The following is a 23,193-nucleotide window of genomic DNA, read 5'->3' on the forward strand; positions in this document are numbered from 1 at the left end:
AGTTTCCATCATTTACTGCACGTGAGCATTCAGCAGCTGAACAAGCAGCAGTGAGAAGGATGTCCTGTCAGGCAGTGTTTTCTGAAACACTAACCTAATCAGGAGCTGACTTAAGAGCTACTTTTCAAAATACTACACAGGAAAACTCACTAGGTGCCAGTTGCCCAAGCAACTGGGACCTAATTAAATCCAGCCAGCACTTGAGGGATTAGGCTGTTTTCTCCTGCCGCCCTCCAGCCTCTCCCCTGAGATAACACACACAGCTATGCTGAGATTTATTACTTGCTGACTGCTTCTCACATATGCTGATCTGGCCTTTGAATCAGAATGAACTTGGCTAGAAGTGACATTTCAAAACTGTTTGCAAAGTTATGTACTATTTTTTATTCAAAACATGAAATAAAAAGTAATGTAGAGCATCTTAGTATCTAATGGTACTGATAAGAGCAAGAAAAAAGGAGCTCTTAGAAGGGTATTTCTCAAGCTCACAGCCCAATAGTCAAGTGAGAAACTTTTCATTATTTCCCACTAGTGCTGTGTGTATTATTTCTTTGTCCACTGATGCCCAGCCAGGGATAACTCCACACATGCTGCTCAGAGTTTTAAAAAACCCTCCCATAAGAGTCTTTTTAGAGAGGGGACAAAAAAAACCCCACCAAACCAAAACCTCCAGAAAACAACACATCAAAGCAAAAACCCCAAACAAAACAAAAACCACAGCAAGAGTTCTAAGAAAAAAATATCCCTATATAAATCTAGACAAAAAAAAAAAGCCCAACCCTAACATAACCACTATCTTCCTCACATATTATGCTCCAAAACAGAAATAAACTGAAGTTGTCATGAGCACTGTTTAGGATGGAAGAGGCAGGAAAAGTTTCAACCCTCTCCTAAAGATAACCAGGAGGAAGTTTTTATTATTTATTTTATTCCTCATCTCTCCAGGGCTGAAGCACTTGTTTATCTGCCCAACAAGAACAGGTAGAACACTTTAAACTTTAAACTCTCCCATGAGAGCCACAGCAACTCCACCCATCTGCACATCCCAGTGAGGTTCCAGAGAGAGGAAAAAGCCCTCAGAATTTTATTAACCAGTGCTTATAATTCATCCCCAGAACTCTCTGCACTTAAACTGGGATGTGCACTGAGCAAAGATTTCCCTGTCAGGAACTGTGTCATGCTCCTGAAATCCTAAACCACTGTGAACTCCCCCACGAGTGAACAGAACAAGAGTTATATTTACCTTGGGCATCTCAGATGCCACAGCAAGCCCTCAGAAGAGAAGAACCCAGCCAAAAGCATGGATTCAATCAAGTTTTGTGCCAAAACAGAACTTTATACAGCAGCGTTTGTTAAAAAAAAACAAAGTCTAAAGTTCAGCATGTACATGTTTAGCTGCATTCTCATTTATATTGCTGACTCCATGCCCTAAAAATCCACAGGAACTGCTTTTACCACCTCCAAGGAGGTTGTACATCCTCCTTGGGCAAACACAGCCCCTGACTCTGGCTACCAGTGGACAAACCCAACGTGGCACATGAGGTCCCAACTCTCATAAATTCCAGTGGAACTACCAACCCCAAGGTAAATCAGACCTAGTTCCATTTAAATTCCCAGCTATATAAATTTTTCACATTATTGTAGTCACCAACTACAATCACTCAAACCACAGATCTCATTTGCACTGAGACTAAAACCTAATTTATTTTTTTTTAATCTTAAAAACATCACAGGAGCACTTGGTCAGGTGCTACTTGAGTTACCAGCAGAGCATCTGGTTTTTTTGACTGGTTTTTTCCACACCCCACCTTTGCTCCTGTCAGGGCAGCACAGAAACACCAAGAGATGAAGCTGTAAAAGCCCTTCTCAGCTGCAGCTCCTCCATCCCTGAATCCCTTGGGTTTGACCCAGAACAAACCTCACTCCCTCAGCGACTCCTTCCAGAGCAGACAACAGAGCCAAGGTGAAACTGCCAAGATCTGAAAAACCTCCCTGAAACCCCAACAAACAGATGGCATCATTTGGGTTTTAAATGCTGCTTAGCATTTCCAGCTGCAAGTGGCAAATACCAAACATGCTCTGAATGTGCAAATGATGAGATCAACACAAAGGGGACAATGCAATTTCTGCTAAAGACAGGCAGCCAGAATGTTCAAACAGCCTGCACCCCATTTTCATACACTAGTCATAATTACTTTATTGCACTGGGAAAGGGCAATTGCTTTCCCAACAATCTGATAACCTTGGGCTGCTCTTAACTCTTTAATACCAGTTTTAACTACAAGCCCGGGCTGGGGCTGCAGTTTTAAGCCAATTACAGCAGTCTGATATTAAACACACGGGGAAAACGGGTTCTGTCTCACATACTCTGACACATCAGCACACAAGACACCGAAGAACATTCAATTCTTAAGCAGGAATTGCCATATATATATAAAAAAAATCCATTCCCAGCTCTAATCTCGAAGGAATAGCTTTATTAGCAGGAAATGGAAATCTGATTTTTGGCTTCTTTGTTAGATTTCAATAGGAAATGGAGCAAATATGGTGTGTTTTGACTGCTTGGAAGAATAAATTCTGTAGGGATCTGTTACCATGTCAAACTCGGGAAAAAAAGTCCCCAACCTTAAGTGCTTGAATTGTATTGACTCATATCACGGCTCAGTCATTTCCACACTGCCTCGTGATCCCACTGCTCACTGGGGCTGCTCATCAGGCTCTGAGCGAATCCAGGCAACTTCTCAACAGCAAAAACCACAAGTAACTGAGTTCCCAGCTTCAATTTGTGCCTGGGTTAAAAGCCTGCTGTGGGCAAGAACAGAAATGCAGTCAACTTCCCACAGCAAGGACAGAATGCTTTAGACTGCAAATGCTGCTGGAACACTTACTGCCTATTAGCAAAATTTCAATTTTATTTCAAAAAAACAAGTCAATTTCATCTCTACAAATACGCAAATTCACAAAGGAAACACTGCCAAAACCAAGGCGTTTTTTCTTGCTAGTCTCAAGAAAATTCGAATCAGCACTTAGGACAAAATATATTTCATGTACAAAATTGGTGTTACAGAAGCAGCAGTTATCTACACCAAAATTGGCTGCTTTCAGAAGAAGATTTACCTAATCACAGCTTTTTGCAGTCTGCTCATTTAAAAAAAGGGAAAAATAAGGAATGAAAAACCTACAAGTATCAAACTTTTAGGCCCTGATACTAACACATTCCAGATTTGTTATTTCACACTATATTGTGATCTTGTGAAAATGAAAGTGATATCCATTCACAGAAGACTAATTAAACCGAGTTTCCTTTCAAAATTTGCCATTCTTTCCCAAGAGGAGAGCACAGCTACATTGTTAATGCTGAATTTACAGCCTCCACTTCTTCTGTACTTCTGCTAACGATAGAAAATGCCTGAATTCCAAACGCACCAATTACACAAAAAAACATTATGAGAAAATCTACACATCACAATCAAATCCTATCTATTCCACTAGTAAAACATTTATCCAATTACCCAGCCCTTTTCTTGGATAAACTTGACACACATGTTTCCTAGGGAAGGACAGCTTGTTTTAATCATTTACATTTTTCAACACTATTTGTTCTCACTTGGTATCCAAAGGTCAGAACTCAAACCACTACCCCAGGCAAACTTTGGAATAAATACTATTTTTGTCCAGTCTTCTGGAAAGAGTTGCACTTCTGCTAAGAAAGCTGAAGTATAAAAACCAGATTTCCCTCTGACTCATTTCAAGGTGCCTGACATTATTTTTCATGAAGTTGTCTGATAGTGTGTATTTTATGGCTGCTCTTTATTTATGTGGGAGAGTTACATCATTAAATGCTTTTCCAGTCTTTAGTAATGGAGAAATTTGTCCTGTGTTCTGAAACACTGGAGAATCAGCCAAACAAGGTGCAAGGCTAAGCAAGGTCCAGTTGACAGAGTTTGAATTATGCCAGCTGTGATCCCAGCTCTCCTTCCCCAGCCCCCCTTCCTTATTAATACATATTAATAAAGATTTGCCTGTTAGGGGCTGGTGATTACTGCAGCTAAAGGCCTCATCAGGGTGCTGTTCAGGACTACCATGGTTTAGAAACCATTTCTCATTTTATTTACCTTTAAAGCACAAAATACAACTACTCATTGCTCTCATGTGTCATTTGCCGAGCCTGGCACTTTAAATACACAAGGTTCAAGCGAGAATAAAAATTATTTTAAAGCAGGAATAGGTATCTTGGCCAAAGCATTACAGCTCACCAAAACTAATAAAGCTGCTCTTGTTGAGGCTGTCCCAGGCATGAGGCACCTCCAGGAAAGCAGCAGAGCTACCCCAGCAGCACAGGCACATGGAATTTGTACTGCCAGTGCCTGGGAAATGCTGCTGCTCCTGTCCTGTTCCCTAATTCCCTAATTTCAGGCCAGCGAGCCCCATCCCCAGGCACATCCCACCCCTGGGAGCCAGCTCCCAGCTCAGCTCCTGCCTGGACATCCTGCACAGCACAGCTGCCATTTGTGGAACTGGGACCAGTCCCGGGCAGGCTCTGATGCTCTGGGGGAGCAGTGGCCACCTGCAGCAGCCCTGGCAGCACCTTCTGACCTACAAGACTGCACAAAAGTGGTCTTTATCCAAAGTTTGCCTGGGCTATGCGAGTTCTGACCCTTGGATACAAAACCGAAGCCTAAGCCTGACTCTGTCAGAGCCCAGCCTAATGCCCCACAGACCCAGCCTTCATCTGGAAATCACCTGGCCAAAACTCCACAGCCTCAGCACCCTGTGCCTGTTCCTGTGCCCTGCCTTCACTGCTGCTTCTCCTACTGCTCCCTGGCTCTCAGGTGAAATATCCTGCTAGCCACACGGACCCACAAGCTACAGAAATACTGCTCTGCTTTAATACTCAGTGTGTGCCTTCTAAGCCAACACAGCCCTGCCAGCAGAACCTCTCGGCATCTCCTCAACAGAAGCCCCACAAGGGACAATTAACATGGGCACACTGACCCAACAACACTCAGAGCCATTAAAGAATTCAATAATGAGAAATGCAGAGATTACAGCACAAACCCTCTCCAGCCAAGACAAGGAGGTTTAGGATTAGCTCAGTGATAAAAACAGCTCATCTCCTTCCCCACACACAAAAATCAAACCAGGCTCTGGGCAGTGAGCTGTTAACCACTCACCAGGAGACAAAGCCCCATCTTTGTCACCTTTACACAAACAAAAGTAAACACAAAAGGCTTTGAGAGGAACATCAAGGGACTCTCTACAACCTGTAGTAAAACTGCGAAGACAGGCGATGCTTTCTGACAGAACAGCTGTACACATCATTATGTTAATTAAAATTAAAGTCTCATCTACTTAGCATACAAGCAATTCACTGAACCTTAGTGACAAAAGGAAGGAAGCATTTCCTCAAAGGGCCATAATCACACACAACTGGAACAAGTTGCCTGCTTGCACCGAAGGCCACAGCAGCAAGGAGACAGAGAAGTATTCAAGAAACAGTCCTGGCTATTTTAAGCAAAACAAAGCACTATCAACCCTAAAGCACACACAAAGGAAGTGGTGGGATAGATTACGTCAGCTCTCGCCTCAATTCATAAATCCTAACCACAAAACAAGACAAATTCTCAACTGCCTCCCTCTGGAATCCTGTTTAAAGCCAATACACGCAGTTTAGGGCTTAAAATACGCTCTCGAACAACACTCGCTGATGCATCACTTTCAAACAGCAACCAGGGGGTGAAAAAAATGGTGTAATCCAAGTGAATTCTATCGTGCTGCCAGATCAAATAACATTTCGAGAAGTGCCTGCCAAGCACCCAGCCTGCCAGAGCACAATGAGCACTCAAGTGCTTGGGACTTAAAACCACCTTTCACTGGTCCCAGAGATCTTTATAAAATAGTTTAAACACTACCAAATTACAGGGTTGGAAAAACAAATAAAAGCTTATAAATGCTGCTCCTGCACCATTCTCAGCTTGCTGTCAGGATCTCAGACGTGTCTGCTGATAGTCACTGGGCACGAGGATGCAGAAACCGCCTGCAAGAACAAAAACTGAGAGAAATGTGGAGTCGCTCGCACGTCTGGAAATAATTGCCTGCAGATTAACAGCTTTCCATGGGAATATGCTGTCTGTGGGGTTCGAAATCTAGCTGACTTTAAACCGAGTTCCCAGAAGAAACCTATCTGAGGAGCATCTGAAATTACACTCAAACTACTGGGTTTCCATTCGCCGCTTTCTTCTACTTCATGCCCAACATTAATGTTAAGTTTAAAACAACAAAGGAGGAAATGGAGTGGCCTTGTCAAGCGCCATTTCCACTCCCCGACAATTAAAGCAGCCCCATATGGCTGTGAGGAGCCATCCAGCCACACAATGCCCCATGCAGGGCAAAGCCACATGGACTCAGACGAGCTTAAAACCAATTGCAAAACAAAGCAGAGCCGGTTTTTTCCTCAGGAAACAAAGTGGCCGAGCAGGTCTCCTGTCACTATCTTAAAACACCAGTAAACATCGTTTGAAAAGTTCCCCCACACACTGTCCCAATTAGCGCTTCAAAGGCATTCCATTGCAACAAGCGTAATGAAAAAGTACTTTCTTCCAGGATAAGGAAAATGCAATCCTTATCTCATTTGCTTTTAAAAAACAGAATTAAACACAGCAGTCTGATTACCCGAACTGTTTATATATACAACAGGGAGGTAAAGCATTTGCTATGGAAAGAAATAGGAAAAAAATAACAACCAACTGAAAAAAAACCCCAAAACCCAACCCTGCAGCCTTTAGAGCATTCGGAACTTCCCAGGTCAATAACAACCTACCCACGCCTCACCTACCAAGTCGATCCAACTTTTTCTGAAAAAGAAACCCCAAAAAACTGGAGCAACGCAAAGCGGAAAAGAGAATTAAGCCAAGCCTTTCCTCCATCCAGGCAGTTATCGTTGGCCAGGTAACAATTAGTCAACTTGCAGAGCAGCCTTGATTCTCCGGATGGGAAGGAAGGCGGCTGGCAGCGGCTCGGGCAGCCCGCGGCTCCGGGGCTGGGGGCGCTCCCGGCGGAGCGAGCCCCGCGCCCTGCCCCGCTCCGGAGCCCGGCAGGACGGGGAGCAGGAGGAGGAGGGCTCCGGGAAGGGCAGGCACGGAGGAAGCGGGGCCGGCAGGCGCAGCTGGTGAACAAAAGGAGGCCCCTCCGCCGCCGCCGAGCAGCTGCGGCCGGAGCGGAGCGGAGCGTCCCGGGCCCGCCGCCCCCCGCCCGGCCCCACGCACCGGCCCCGGCCCCGGCCCGCTCCGGCTCTGCCCGCGGCCCCGCTCCGCCTCCTCGCTCGGCGCCGCCGGAACCGGGAGCCCCGTGATTGATGGCAGCGCTGCCGGAGCGCGGGCAGCGGGAAATCGCAGCTGCGAGCGGCGCAGAGCCGAGCCCGAGCATCCCCCGGGCCCGGTGCCACCGAGCACGGGCTGGGAACGCACCCCGGGCCCGGGGAACGCCGATGGGCCCTGGGGAACACAGATGGGCACTGGGGAACACATCCCTGCCCTGGGGAACACAGATGGGCCCTGGGGAACACAGATGGGCCCTGGGAAACACATCCCGACCCTGGGGAACACAGATGGGCACTGGGGAACATAGATGGGCACTGGGGAACACATCCCGGCCCTGGGGAACACAGATGGGCACTGGGGAACACATCCCAGCCCTGGGGAACACAGATGGGCACTGGGGAACACAGATGGGCACTGGGGAACATAGATGGGCACTGGGGAACACATCCCGGCCCTGGGGAACACATCCCGGCCCTGGGGAACACATCCCGGCCCCGGGGAACACATCCCGGCCCTGGGGAACACAGATGGGCCCTGGGGAACACAGATGGGCCCTGGGGAACACATCCCGGCCCTGGGGAACACAGATGGGCACTGGGGAACACAGATGGGCCCTGGGGAACACATCCCGGCCCCGGGGAACACAGATGGGCCCCGGGGAACACAGATGGGCACTGGGGAACACATCCCGGCCCTGGGGAACACATCCCGGCCCTGGGGAACACATCCCGGCCCTGGGGAACACATCCCGGCCCCAGGGAACACAGATGGGCCCCGGGGAACACATCCCGGCCCTGGGGAACACAGATGGGCCCTGGGGAACACAGATGGGCCCTGGGGAACACATCCCGGCCCTGGGGAACACATCCCGGCCCTGGGGAACACATCCCGGCCCTGGGGAACACAGATGGGCCCTGGGGAACACAGATGGGCCCTGGGGAACACATCCCGGCCCTGGGGAACACAGATGGGCCCTGGGGAACACATCCCGGCCCTGGGGAACACATCCCGGCCCTGGGGAACACATCCCGGCCCTGGGGAACACATCCCGGCCCTGGGGAACACATCCCGGCCCTGGGGAACACATCCCGGCCCTGGGGAACACATCCCGGCACTGGGGAACACAGATGGGCCCTGGGGAACACATCCCGGCCCTGGGGAACACATCCCGGCCCTGGGGAACACATCCCGGCCCTGGGGAACACAGATGGGCACTGGGGAACACATCCCGGCCCTGGGGAACACATCCCGGCCCTGGGGAACACAGATGGGCCCTGGGGAACACATCCCGGGCCTGGGGAACACATCCCGGGCCTGGGGAACACATCCCGGGCCTGGGGAACACATCCCGGCCCTAGGGAACACAGATGGGTCCTAGGGAACACATCCCTGCCCTGGGGAACACATATGGGCCCTGGGGAACACATCCTGGCCCTGGGGAACACATCCCGGCCCTGGGGAACATAGATGGGCCCTGGGGAACACATCCCGGCCCTGGGGAACACATCCCGGCCCCGGGGCAGAGCCCTCCACGCCTTCAGCCCCAGCACGGGTGACAGGCACTGCCCGGCCAGGACCAGCCTCTGAGACACCTTGCACAGCGATTTGGCTGCTCTGTGCTCAATTAGTGAGCCATTTTGTTCAAAATCTTCCCTATGACGCCTTCCTTCCCCCCATTAGGAGCAGAAATTCATCTGCTCAGCCGAACGTGTTCCTTTTAACTGTATTTAATTGGATTTTTTATAAAGAATGAATATTTATCTTACTGTGCATCTCCACGCAAACCTGTAACTCATCTCCCAGTGTCTTGTGCTGTTCCTCAACGCCACAACCGTAACCTTTCAGATGTCAGTACCGACTTCATTTCAGAGCAAAGCTCTGCTATTTCCCTTGCAGAATAACATGCAAAACAAGTCATCTATGTAATCCATTACCTTGGGGCAACACACACTTTATCCCTGCCGAGCAAATCCATTTCCTAGTCACACAGTAGTATTTTACCTATAAAATAAATATGGGAGTACACCACCTCCGAGCTAGTTTTACAAAGCCAAGGGAAAAAAATAAAAAAATAAAAATTGGGAAAAAAATGATAATCATTAAGGTTCACAGACCCGGTTAATTAGAGCAACACCCTCAAGTACTGCCTGCCAACTTCATCTTTCCAGAGGCTGCTAATTATTTGTAGTTGTGTATCTTCCCACAATTTAGCCATGCCCATTTCTACCATTTTCATAGCAGAGCCCAGGAGTCCTTCAGCAGACAAAGATCTAAGTTTGAAATTTATTCTGTACTTTCTAGAAATAGCTCCCTAAAACCACCCACCCAGCCGGAGCAGCTGATTAATTCCAAGGCGCCCTCGCCGCGTCGCAGGGCTGCTGTGATCGATACAAATCGAGGGTGGTGCAGGCACGAGCTGCACTCCTGCAATATTCATGGTCCAACAGCTCCTGAAGCAGAGCCTGTCTTCAGCAGACCTGGTGCAAAACAAGCTTTGGAACCAAGAAGCCGTGTGATAGCTCCAAACCTGCCAGAGCTGAAATTCAATCCTCGAGTCAGCACAAAGCGACCACATCGCGTTCATCCTCACTCCTCAATTTTCTAATCAAATGTGGCCCAACACCTGGCACGTGCTGCTCCAGAGTGTATTTAAATCAGCCTTTACTCCTAATGACTTCCAAAAGAGCTTTCCAGCAGGAAGTTCATTCAGGCCAGGTTTCATCATTTGAAAAATAACCCTGTTTGATGGTTCTTGTTCAAAAACACCGTATTCCTCTAGGGCAGGTGACGCAGCCAGCTTGGACCACAAATCCCTCAGCTCAGTAAACACTGGAAAATGCACTCAGGTAATAATAATAATAATAATAACAATTTTAAAATGCGTGGATTTCTTTGTATCCCATTAGGATGGAAGTTGTTCAAACAGTGCAGAGCAGCATCTGGCAGTCTGAGCACAGCAACAGAACTGGAGACTATTCTTGAATCTCAGACACTGTCTTGCAAATCCAACACAAACCAACTTCCGAATTCAGCAGTGTGGGAGATGGCAGAGAAATCATCTCGAGTCCCATCTGTTTGTACACAGCATTCTGGAGATCCTTGAATGAGCAGAACAGCCACAGCACTCAATCACCGACATCAGAGACAACTCAACTTTCACTAATTGGCTTTCCTAGGAGATATGGAGATCTGCCCCCATTTCAGAGACTAAAATAAAAAACATGCACAGAGTACGGCCTCAAGCACCATTTTGCAATAGGGACTTTTTATCTTGGCTTTTGAAAATGGACTATAAAAGATCTTTTCTTGGTCATGAAATACACCTTTGCTAGCCACAGCATTATAAAATTACAACAGCATTTCTTTTTTTATCTCTTCTGCAAGCTGGATATCTGAAAAAGGGGGGGAAATGTGAGTTACACATTCACAAAGCTCATCAAGACCAGGCAAAATCTACTTCCACACGGGTCAGGAAAACCCACTGGAAAGAGGAGACCTCGAGTGGAGATTCCCTGAACAGACAGGGTTGGAACCACTGCCCAGAGACCCCTCACTACACCCCGAGGTGTTTGGTCCAGAGTGCATCAGTCCTCTGGTGCTGCACAATGGAACAAAGCTCGACTCCACTGCCTGCAAAATCCATCCCAGCTTTCTTGGCAGGCTCCATTTATCAAAACAAGCCTGTCATGTCGAGTACCATTAACAGATAATGAACTGAGACAAGGGATGCAGTTACAAGCAAAGCACTCCGCATGCTACAGGCCTGAGCACACAGCCAAGGGAGCTGATATTTACTATAAACATCATAATTAAATAGAACACCTAGCTGAAGAAACATTAAGGTCGTGACAATAAACAACAGAAGCTGGAAATCTGAAGAAATAAGGCTTTGACTCGCTGTCAGTAATTCCTGACACTGCTCAAAGGCATGTGCACATCCAGCCCTGCACACCTTCTCTTCTCGCAGCTAAAATCTGGGAAGCACCTGTTAACTCACAGCTTTGGGCTTTCAGCGCTTCCCCCGAATCCTGTAACACTTTGTATCCTGTACCCACGCACTTCAGCTCATGAAAGATTGAGCGCTGAGAAGTGACAGACAGTGTATCTTCAAAGGGCTGGAAAATGTGCTGCTTTCCAGACACACGACTCATAACAAACGCGAATAATTCATAACTTCGCACGAGTCCGACCCTATTGGAAGAATATTAAACACAGACGCACAAATTGGAGGAATATTAAATAAAGATGTAACCCCTCCAAGACACAAGACCTATCAATCAGCAGCATTCCCCACTTCTGACAGAACGAGCCATCGAGCACACATAAACATTCCACCCGCTGCAAAAACCGCTCCAAAGGAGCAATTCCGGCTCTCCCAGGTATCCAAACACTTGGAACACAAACTAACCGTAAACAGGCTTAATGAGATTATACAGATTAAACGGGTACAGCAAGTTGTTTTTCTTCAAGAGATGCTCACGACAAAGAGGTGCCACCAACACTTGGAAGCAGCTCCCCCTGACCCCGAGCTCACCACGAGTCAGATTCTAAAGCAGGTTGGACAACACCGGTGGCTCGCAGACTGAACACGAAGATGCCACAGACATGAACATGACAAGTGTTCCCCAAAAGCCAATCCAACACAACTGCCCAGTTTAGGCGGGCAGGGAGTCTAACACTGACCCCCTGCTAAGCTGGACCTGTTTTTAGAACAGGACTTAACAGTGTCTTCAGAGGGGCACGTAAGTCACGCTCTGCCCTCGGGTCTGGCCTTGGGCAGGGGGGAAGAGGAGGGGAGCAGGATCATGGAGAACAAACTAACAGCTTAATGCTGTCCCAACAGTGTTTTCCTTGTATGTCATCAGTTGTGGTGCTCATCAAGTCTCTGTCAGTGGTGTAACCCCAGCCAAAACGCCCACAGTTCCTCCAGTGAAACAAAAACCTGACAAGAGGCAGCTCCAAGTCAAAGTGAGCTGGAGAATTCCAGGGGCCAGCGGTGACCTGGAGATGTCTCAGCACAGGAGAGGAATCGCTGGCTGAGCTGCCAGCAGGAAAGGTCACCCCCTGTGCTCCCAGCAGCAGCACTGAGTGTCTGTAACCCATCTCTGATTGTTTGCACTTGGACATCAAAGCACCCCGGCTCTATCTAAACACAAAACCTTTGGTCAGGTGAGAGGTGAGGCTCTGTTCCTGTGTAAATAATGCACAAACAGCGAGAGGAAGCCATGCCCAGCCCCTGACAAGACACTTACTGCTGTGTACACATAAATTCCTTCAAATGCACTGGCAGCAGAAGTCGTGCCTGTGCTTGCAGCTCTGCGAGCAGCCACAGGAAACCCGCAGCACCCCAGCGCTGCTCTGCTCCGTGGTTACACCAGGGTGCTCCTCCACACTGCTGAGAGAGGAAACTCGGCTGTTCCTGCCCCAACACAAGCCAAAAGCCACTTGGTGCTGCAGTCCCAGCCTAGGGAGGCTGTAAGCTGTGCACACAGCCGAGAGCCACGGCCACTTCTGCTGCACCACATCTGCACACGCAGCAGTTCTTCCAGTGCCAAGGGTTATTTTCATTTCCAGTGTAACTGCTGGAACTGGGATGAGCCATCTCCTTGCCTCTCTCAAATCCCCAGAAGGAACCTGTGTCCTGTACAGACCAGGGACCTTAAGAAGCTTGGCTTTTTTAGCTGGGTGAGATTTTGTTTTGTTGGGGCGAGGTTTCCCTGTTACATTGAATTACCAACACTATCACACATTTTATGGCTCAAGAAATGTGACTCCTTCCCTGCACTTACGTGGTGCTCTGGATATTCCAGGTGACCTCTGGCCAAGCTCCAGGTCCTCACGGGTCACTGTTAAACCCCACACCACATCACCACGCTGGGACTCAGAACCGTCTGAGGAACCTCAGCCTCTTCTTAACGACCCCTGGGCCCAAGAATTGCAGGCAGTGCCCTTCTGTAACTGCCACCAGCAACTGCCACCAACTGTCCCAGTGCCAGCGCTGTGGGGTCACAGCTCTGCCTCTGCGGCACCGCAGCGACAACACCTCCCACAGAAAGCCCATTCCTGACTCCTGTGCTCCTCACTGCAGCTCAGAGCCACTGCTTGGCAAAGCTGCCCCGCATTGTCCTCAGCCCTGAGCCTGTGGCACAGCCCAGAGCTGCCAGGGGCCAGGGACAGCATCCCTTGCAATGGGGCAGGCACTCCAAGGATACCTGGGGCTGCTTCACTGCGTGCTGGGGAGCAATCCCTGGGCTGCCTGCATGGCACCCTGCCTGCACAGGGCCCTGACTGCACAGGACCCTGCCTGCACATCACCCTCACTGCACATCACCCTGCCTGCCCATCACCCTGCCTGCCCATCACCCTGCCTGCCCATCACCCTGCCTGCACAGCACCCTGCCTGCACAGCACCCTGCCTGCACAGCACCCTGCCTGCACAGCACCCTCGCTGCACATCACCCTCGCTGCACAGCACCCTCGCTGCACAGCACCCTCGCTGCACAGCACCCTCGCTGCACATCACCCTCGCTGCACATCACCCTCGCTGCACATCACCCTCGCTGCACAGCACCCTCGCTGCACAGCACCCTGCCTGCACGCTGCGTTTCTGTCACAGGAGGAATGAAAAAGCAGCAGTGGCTCCCCCAGGGAGCTGTGAAGGCAATTCAGTACTAACACGTGAGAAAGGCAGGGGTTTACAGGAAGGCCTGGCTTAGGAAGTGTTGGGGAAAACAAACAAACCAAAAATACCAGAAAAACCCTCACCAGCCAACCACAGCCCAACAAGGAAGAGCCCAGCCCTGTCAGAGTTCACTCCCAGGTGCCATACAATGAAATGAGTGTTCCCAGCAGTGCCAGCCCAGCCCCTGCTCCCCCCTGCTGAACCCCCAGCTCTGCCTGGACAGAAACCCCAACCCCAAACCCTCCTGAAATCCCAACCCCAAACCCTCCTGAAATCCCAAACCCTCCTGAACACCCAGCTCTGCCTGGACAGAAACCCCAACCCCAAACCCTCCTGAAACCCCAACCCCAAACCCTCCTGAAACCCCAAACCCCCCTGATCCCCCAGCTCTGCCAGGACAGAACCCCTGAGCCCAGACCCCTGTGGCCAAGGAGAAGCCAAGCTGAGGCAGAGCACAGCAGGGTTCCAACTCAATTCTAGGGCAATGATCTAAGATAGCTGCACCTTCAAGAGGGCAAAATTCAGCCAGAAGTACAGGATGCTTTCTCTGGGAAGGCAGAAGGGGGAAAAAGAAAGCACTTTTTTTGCTGGTACTTCTCTGGTTTGTTTCTTCTTCTCTGTAGGGACCAACACTTAAATTCAAAAGTGGTTTTGTAAAAAATCCCTGCCCTGGGAAACTCCAGATTACAGAATGTTAAACTGTAAGCCAAGAATATTAAAACAAAATCCAGTGTGTCTGCCAGATTTTGTGGTACTTACAGCAAGACACCAACCTGTTCAGCAGCTTCTTGAATTTAACACAAAGGAATGCACACAATTCATTTTAGAAGGTATTATCTTACACAAAACAAAAAAAAACCCCAAATATTTGTCAAAAAAGCCATTTCAAAGAAAAATTTACATACTTGAAAATGTAACAAATGGATTAAAACAAACAAGAAGCTCTTTGTTCTCAGATGAAATATAAAAAACACAAACAAAATAAAATTCGCAATAGTTAAATGTGTGTGGGAGGGGTGAAGCCAAAGGAGGGAAGGAAGAACTAAGCAAATGCATCTTTTTCAGCTCTATCAAAGCAGCTGTAAAACAATGGGAATTTTCCTGTTCTTCCCCTCCAGTTTAAAGTAAAAGTAACTCTGGGGATGGAAAACCTGATACCTCCATCAAGAGCCCGTGGAATGTTTAAACGATTATAGCACAAAGCACGCTCGTACTCACGCTGAAGGAAATGACTCCCAAATGCTTCCTCTGCAATCTTCCTTCCAGAGCCAGACAGATCCTTTACCCAGGGATTTTCTCAACACAGAAATGGAACTAACAGAGATGTAAAATTTGCAGTGGATTTACAGCCCTTCATTGAGATCACACAGGAGATGGGAGCTGTGGCTGCAGCTCAGGTTTTGGAGCAATAATCACTCACACGTTCAAAGACCTCTGAAAATTCAACTTTGGGGTTTTTTTTTTCAAGTGACAACAACCACAGGATGTGACCGTACCTCTAATAACCTCTCCCTCCAGACAGGGAGATAAGCTCTAAAAACAGGAAGTTTCCACTGTAATCTTGACAAAATATCAACAGTCTGAAACCACACAACTCCAGTTCAGTTACATGAGGAAGGAACTCTTCACTTCCCAAAATCACAGGACAGGATACTCAGTGCACAGAACAAATTCACCTCTCCAGAATGCCCCAAAACATGGAAAAATGAGAAGATTCTCACTTTATCCCTCTCCTCTTCCCTTCACAGCTTCCAAGAGTAAGCAAACAAGACAGCTTCACTCCCACAGGAAGCATTATTATTATTTTAGCAGTTTGCTGGACTGGTTTTGATTTGTTTTTTCCAGCAGACAGGGATTTGCTGGTGCAGGGCTGTGTTTCACACAGCGTTCAGTCTGCAGCCACCTACACAGGAACTTTGAGTCAACTGAAAGGAAGCAGCAGATTTTTGATAGCTGCTATCAACCAATTAACAGCCAAAAAAGCTTTTCAAAATTAGTTTCACAATGTTGCTCACGCTGGAGATGAGGAGGAGGCAATAGTTTAAGCAGGGCTTACACCAACTTAGCAAACACTCTCAAAAGCAAAGGATCCTGCTGTATATTTTAACATAAATCAGCTTCATGCTGCTTGTCAACACAAGGCACGTTTTCCTGTCAGTATTCAACATAAAACAACAGAATCACACGGAAAGCTTAAAAATCCCATTCTCATGGCTGTGTTCTGACTCTGAACTTCCTTCAGATTCTCAAGTAAAACACACAACAGTCTTAACTCTACTCGTCTTGGCTCCATGCGAGCTGCAGCCACTACAGGAACGTCTAAATTCAGTATTTTTAGGAAGGCTAAACCTGCAACACATCAGTTTTTCCCTTACACGGTTCCTTCAGTGGCCTATTAAAGAATTCAACATAAAAGGCATCCCAGGTGTTCTATTTAGCTTCTTGTGATATGGAGATAAAACAGCAAAAACTTCAAATACATAACCCCCACCAGGATTAGGCAACCAAATCATTCCAAGGCATCCTAGCAGCGAGGGTGTGTGAAGGATTCTATGGAATTTCCTTGGAAGTCCTTGCAGAAAGCTGTCAAACATCAGAGTCCCAATTCCCTATCCCTCTGAGCCGTGTCCCGAGTGTTCCATCTGAAATAATAAATCTGAAATAATAAATCTGAAATAATAAATCTGAAATAACCCCCTGCAGATTGCAAATGGAGCCCCAGAACAGCCACACAGGGGGTCATTTCCACACAACAAACATTGATTTCAGGAAGGCCTCACTGCAGGAAATCACAGGAGGAACAAACCCTCTGGAGCAAAGGGAGGTGAGAGCTTCAGGGGACACGAGGAGCGATCCCCAGCAAGGCAAAGGCAGAGCTCTCACGGCAGCAGAGAGCACAGCAATGGCCATGGCAGAGCTCAAATCCATTTCCATCTCCCTGCTGGAGGAACCTGTGCTGCAGCACTGCCAGGACATCCCCAGGGAGCGGGGAAATCCCACCCAGACAGCGCTGGGAGCCCGGAGCCTTCTCAGCTCTGCCCTGCAGGGCTGCCAAGAGCAAACCCAGAGAGCCCAGAGCTCAGCAGCATCCCAGAAACTCCTCACTGCCCCTGCTGCCAATCCCTCATCCCTGAGCCACACAGACACCAAAACTGCCATGGCAGGAGCTCGGGAACCCACAGAGGGGCTCAGGAACCCACAGAGGGGCTCAGGAACCCACAGAGGGGCTCAGGAACCCACAGAGGGGCTCAGGAACCCAGAGAGGGGCTCAGGAACCCACAGAGGGGCTCAGGAACCCAGAGAGGAGCTCAGGAACCCAAGGAGGGGCTCAGGAACCCAGAGAGGGGCTCAGGAACCCAAAGAGGGGCTCAGGAACCCAGAGAGGGGCTCAGGAACCCAGAGAGGGGCTCAGGAACCCAGAGAGGGGCTCAGGAACCCAGAGACAGAGATCAGGAACCCACAGAGGGGCTCAGGAACCCACAGAGGGGCTCAGGAACCCACAGAGGGGGGCTCAGGAACCCAGAGAGGGGCTCAGGAACCCAGAGAGGGGCTCAGGAACCCAAAGGGGGGCTCAGGAACCCAAAGGGGGGCTCGGGCAGATCCCAGTGTGTGATTCCCAGAGCACCTTCCCAGCTCTGAGTGCTGCTCCCTCCCTTTCTGAGCACTCTGTCTGGGTTTTGAGAGGTGAATGACAGGAACTGCTCAATTTCCATGTTAATGTTTTATCAGAAAGAAGTATACATGTCACATCATGAGCTCATTAACAATCCATTCCTAAGACTTGTACTAAAGCTTGGCAGGCAAGTTCCTCCTGAAATGAGATCTGCTGCTTTGCTGTTTGGGATCTGAACGCGCTGGGGTGGCACATCAAGAGGTGAAAACATAATTTAAAGGTTACACTTTGTTCCAGTTCCATAGAATCATCATTAAGCAGTCACAGAACACACACCAGGTTATCCATTTCGTTCTTTATTACCTGTAGCCACCAAGTTTCAGGAGGAAAACTCTGGAATCGCTTATCTGCCATAGCACACGTCTGTGTGACTTCACACGCAGGTAAACACGCAGCTGTCATTCCTCTGGCTGCTCCTTTCTCAAGGAAATCTCCCCTTTGGGGTACCAGGAACCAGCCAGGAAACTGTATTTGAAATGTATCTGAAATCAGCAGAGCTCACTGGACAAATGAGGTCAAGAACAAGGCCGACAACCGCGTTAGATTCAGTTCTTGCAATGAAAAGACAAAGTCCCTTTCATGGCTTCCACTACAAAGAAACCCATCATTAAACCTCATTTTTGTCAGTTCCTACAAAGGCTGAAGATACAGACAAGTGGTGTTTAAAAGAAAAGCCTTTGAAATCAAATGGCTCCCAAGAACATCCCTCCCTCCGTGGCAGATGGAAACTTTTCTCCCTTCCCCTCGTTATTCCTGAAGGTGGAACCTCGTCCTCCTCATTAGTTCCAGACCTGGGCCGGCCTGTTTGCTTTGTTTGTGGCCTTGGTGGTTGCTTTTGTTTTTTAAATAACCTTTAAGACATCTCTCTGTTGATTAAACCATTTTCATCCTTCAATGAGTTTGATTCCTATTAGTTCAGACTGCAGAGAAGACATTGATTTTTACTATGCTCAGGATCAAGAGAAGTAACAGCTTTTCCAATTAAACAACTGCTCACCGCGTTAAGTACAAAAATATGTCCAGAGCAATAATGTGCAAGCATCCAGAGCAGGCTGCAATGCCAACTGCAGCTCACACACATGAGAGCTTTCACCTTTAACTCAGGAAAACTCCAGGAATTGCAGACAGTTCAGCTCTGGCTAACTCTGCTGATAAGGAGCTGGAGCACTGAGAAAGGCTCACAGTTACACACAACTCCTCTTGCAGCTCAGAATTCCCATCATTACACCACACAAATCACCACACTGAAACACAAATCACAACCAGAAATGGTTCAGAGGCTGCTGCTTCTCCTCTCAAATGAAGCTTTCATACCAAACAAATCCATACAGTTCTTGCCTTACAGCCTTTCACAGAGTTGCACTGTAAATCAAGTATTTTATTCCACACCCTGCAGCTATTTCCACATTTAATAACTGACATGGGAGACAAGTTTTAATCTCCATCAGGCTGAAACAATTACTGTCCTCATAACCACTCAAGTCAGAGGTAAAAATTACGAGATTTCCATCACCCATATTGCATATTCAGGGGGAAACAGATCCATTTTTCCAGAGGAAAAAGACAAAGTACCGTCAGTGGTACAAAAAAGGGGAGCCCAAACAATCCCAGTCCCCAGTTTTTAATGTGCCAGAATGGCCTTGCCCTCCAGGCACTCAAGGCTTTCTTTTAAACTAAAAAATAAATGCAACAGCCCTGCCAAAAACCAGCAAAGAGACAAGAGCTCAACAGACCTGACACTTGCAGATGTAAATATTCCAAAAACTCCAGCTTTAAACTTTTCCTTGGCATCAAGGAAACAATTGCCATGCTCTATTAAAACCTGCCTGAATTAGAGACCTGCCCTGAGCACACCTTGAGCTTTTACAGTGCCCAGGAAATTCCCTCCCAAGGACGTTTGGGGCAGGGTCACACGACTGGAAAATGAAAGGAAAAGATGAAAGTGTCACAAGGACAGTTACAGCCAACAAAAAAAAACCCTGGGTGAAATCTCACTGTGGAATTTATCTATTATTACATGTTTTACTACCAGTTATTACTGGCTGCTAGAAAGGGATATTAAAAATCACAGCAGGTCAAGACACTGCTTCTTTCTCTATTAATATATCGAGGCAAAAAAGCAGTGATTCACCTCCTGTCCAAGAAAGGGAGAAAATGCCATCAAGTTTGAACCATTCCTCCTTTTATTTATGCTCCATAAAGACCTCCAAAGAAACTTAAACACGCAAATTATTTAAATCAGTGTGAGAACACATGGAAGGAAGGATGTTAGAGCTCACAGTGCGGGAATCCCCCAGAGCTGAATAACTGAGCAGCAGCTTCCAGAAGAACTCTCCAGGCCAAACTAATATTCAAGTTTGCAATAAAGTGGGAGCCCATGTGCTTGGGGAGGAGGCAGAAGGGAGGCAGAGCGATTTTTATTGTTTTTCTTCAGCCAAACGTCACCAGTGGCTGTTGAAGAGGGGAAGGAGACGCTGCCTTGGCTCAGAGCACCCTCTAGAGCCAACTCCTCATCCCTGACATCACTCTGGTGTCCCCTTCCACCCAAGCCCTGCTCCCTGCAGAGCTCTCAAATCAGCAATATTTTACCTTTATGTATCAGGAAACTCAGCAGCACTCTGCACACATCAGGGAATAAATGCATTTTCTAAATTTACACTCGCTGTACATTCATCTCTGCTCTCCCTCCGGTCCCATCCCTGTGCTGATAACAAAATTAGACACTACCTCTGATCAAAGTACAAAGCTATTAAAAATAAGGCTGTTTCTCAGTTGGAGAAGAATTAACCACCTCATCCTGAATAAAGACTCAGCTTTGTTTTCCAAGACTTCACATGCACCTTTCACTGAAGTGAATAAAGAAGCTGCTGTTTCCCAGATTTTTTATATCAGGCCGAGTATGGATTGCAGGAGCCATCCTCGAACTGGAGTTTTTAATTATTATTTGTAAGTGGAAGATTTTGAGGCATAGGATTTCAGTTAATTAAAATCCACTCAGTTATCAAACTCCTGCTAAAAGACCCATTTCAACCTCCAAGCCTGGGAGTGTATCAAGTTTTCACTCACTGATTGTAAACTTTTCCCTTAAAGCAGGTACATGCAAAAAATAACAATGACACAAGGAGCTGTGCAGGGAGCCTCTAATCAGGAACTCTTCATCAATTCAATTATTAGGGATTCATTTCTTCCAAGTGGCCCACAGAAAAACCAGACTGCAGAATTTAATGGTGTATTTTTGGTTTTATGCCCCAAATCAGGCTCACGAGTGCTGACTGAGGACACAGAACAAGTTACACAACGTTCCCAGGGAGCTGTGCAGGCAATCCTGGAATAACAGGGAATGTTCTTCCTTCTCCCCACCAGCCTCACCTTCACTCTCAGTGTCAGGGCCACAGCTTCCAGCCCAGAAAGGCAAGGGAACACACAGGGTCACACTCTGCAGCTCCACTCACACATCTCAGACCACAAACCCACCCTGTGTGGCAGAAAATCCACAATTATCCTCCTAATCTGCCTTGATGAGGACACTCATCTTCATCTGAGGGGATCCAGAGAGGGCTCCCGAGGACCTTCCTTTGGACACAGGCAGAACTCTGAGGCTGCAGGAGCTCAGGGCTACCTCCAACCAACCATTCCTTTAAAGTCAATCATAGGGAAAAGGAGGAGTTGAACTAAAAGTGACTGCTTTTATATTTAAACAAGTTCAACATAAAGCCAGAGAGGCAGAAGAAAATCATTTGTCTCTTCAACACAAAGACACTGCCAGGAAAATGAAGATCTGGAAAAGGTCAGAAAAATTCTTGGCAACACAAACAGGCGGAAACACTGATGTACAAGAAGGATACAACACATTTCCATCACAAACTGTCTTCCTCAGAGATATTTGCTGCAAGAGAATCACAGCTTTTGAGGCCAAAATTAAGAGTCACAGCCAGCCAAGGTATCCCCCAGACCTCCTGCTCACAGAATCCGCAGTTCTGTAACGCTCAGTACAAGAAGCAACAGCAACTTTCAAGCTCAAGCTGTCTTACAAGTTTGTTACCAACAAATAATTAAGAACAGCAGCTAAAACCAGCATCTATTGAAAGACAAACCTGGAGCCTTTGATAGCTCCAAACCTCAATACAGATTCTCCCAAAAAGGATGAGCAGTGCAGCCCCTGTTTTAGCAGAACCAATTCTTCCTGCACACCCAGCCCTGCTCTGATCCTCAACACGAGCCGTGCACACAAAAAAAATTACCTGCAGTTCCACTGACACATCAGTAATCTTGGTGGCTCTCACATCTTTTGCTAAAGAACATTTCTTCAGACCTCATTTCCCTTTCACTTGACCAAAATAGAAAGATTAAGGTAAGCCATTTACAGCTCAGAAAACGAAAACTTATTACGTGTTATTTTTAACCGGCTACACTGAACCGAAAAGCATTTCCAGAAATGATGCCACGGCTTTCAGCAGCAACATTTATGCCTCCCACAGCTAAAGTCTGGGCATTTTCTCCCTCCCTTATATTAATGTGTTTATCCAACCATAATTCCATTAGCATTATGTAACACAGACAATCTTCTTAGGCGTTTTGTCATTGTCTCAGGCCAAGCGCAGCCCCTGCACACACGACCCCTGACTGGGGAGCTGTGATCTCACAGCCTGTGCTGACACACAGGAACTGCCTCTGATGCAGAGCTGAACTGACACCTTCAGCTGCTCTGCCTGTATCCTCAGCCAAAGCCTCTCACAACACCACAGTCTCACTGGCCAGGGCATCTCCTGCCTTCACACACTCACAGTAAATTATTGTAACACTTGTCATTCTTCCAATAAGAAAATAAGAAATTAGAAAATATATTTCATGTTTATCAACCGTCCACCCCTTCTGCACACTGAACACAGCAAATACTATTTGCAGTTGTGTCTGTAATTTGACATTAATTCCTTAATCTTCTTAAGGCAAGGCAAGCTTGTAGATCATTATGAGGTTATTTAGAAGAGCACATCTCAAGTGTTACAGGAAATGTACATTTTATTAAGAACACAAGTTAACTCAAGTTTTGTGTTTTGTCATTCACACACCTGACAAATCCATCAATGTCCCCTGGAGACAATGAGAAGACACCCCATGAAGCATCAGTGCTGTGTAATCCTCTTTGGGGTGGCACAGTGTGTGCTAACGAGATTGGCTTTCCCAGGGGCTCAGCAGGACCGTGCCCTTTGCTGACACAATTCCAGCAATAAAGCCAGGCCTGGCCAGAGCAGCAGCTCCCATTTGTGTCCTGCCCCATCTGTGCAGCTCCCTCCGCTGTCCCCTCCTGTGCCAGGAGCACAGGCTGCTCCAAAACCCCACCTCTGGCACTCTCTGCAGTGCCAAACCCCATGGAGAGCCACCAGGGCCTCCACGAGGCCTTTCCAAGATATTGGTAATGAATAAAATCACTAAAACCCCAAAGCAGCACAGGCAGTAACTGCTCTGCACCCAGCACACGCCATCCTCCTCCTCCTCCTCCTCCTCCTGTACAAAGCTCT

The 23,193-nt window shown here is 47.8% G+C and overlaps 1 protein-coding gene across 12 annotated transcripts in view; it reads right to left on the bottom strand.

Moving 5' to 3' along the window:
- RERE (arginine-glutamic acid dipeptide repeats) overlaps positions 1–23,193 on the bottom strand; it is a 177,078-nt gene that overhangs the window by 130,398 nt on the left and 23,487 nt on the right. For 3 of the 12 annotated variants that reach the window (XM_086860197.1, XM_086860196.1, XM_086860192.1), the window contains exon 1: positions 13,109–13,301. The exons of 4 other annotated variants lie outside the window; for them this stretch is intronic. The gene's annotated coding sequence lies outside the window, so the exon portion shown is untranslated. Of the gene's footprint in view, positions 1–6,831; positions 7,234–13,108; positions 13,302–23,193 lie in introns of those variants that run through there. 5 more of the 12 variants (XM_086860204.1, XM_086860203.1, XM_086860199.1 and 2 more) reach the window with 3 other exon arrangements.

The sequence above is a fragment of the Cyanistes caeruleus genome, chromosome 22 (genome assembly GCF_971803275.1).
Source record: "Cyanistes caeruleus chromosome 22, bCyaCae1.hap1.1, whole genome shotgun sequence".
Classification (NCBI taxonomy): Eukaryota; Metazoa; Chordata; class Aves; order Passeriformes; family Paridae; genus Cyanistes; species Cyanistes caeruleus.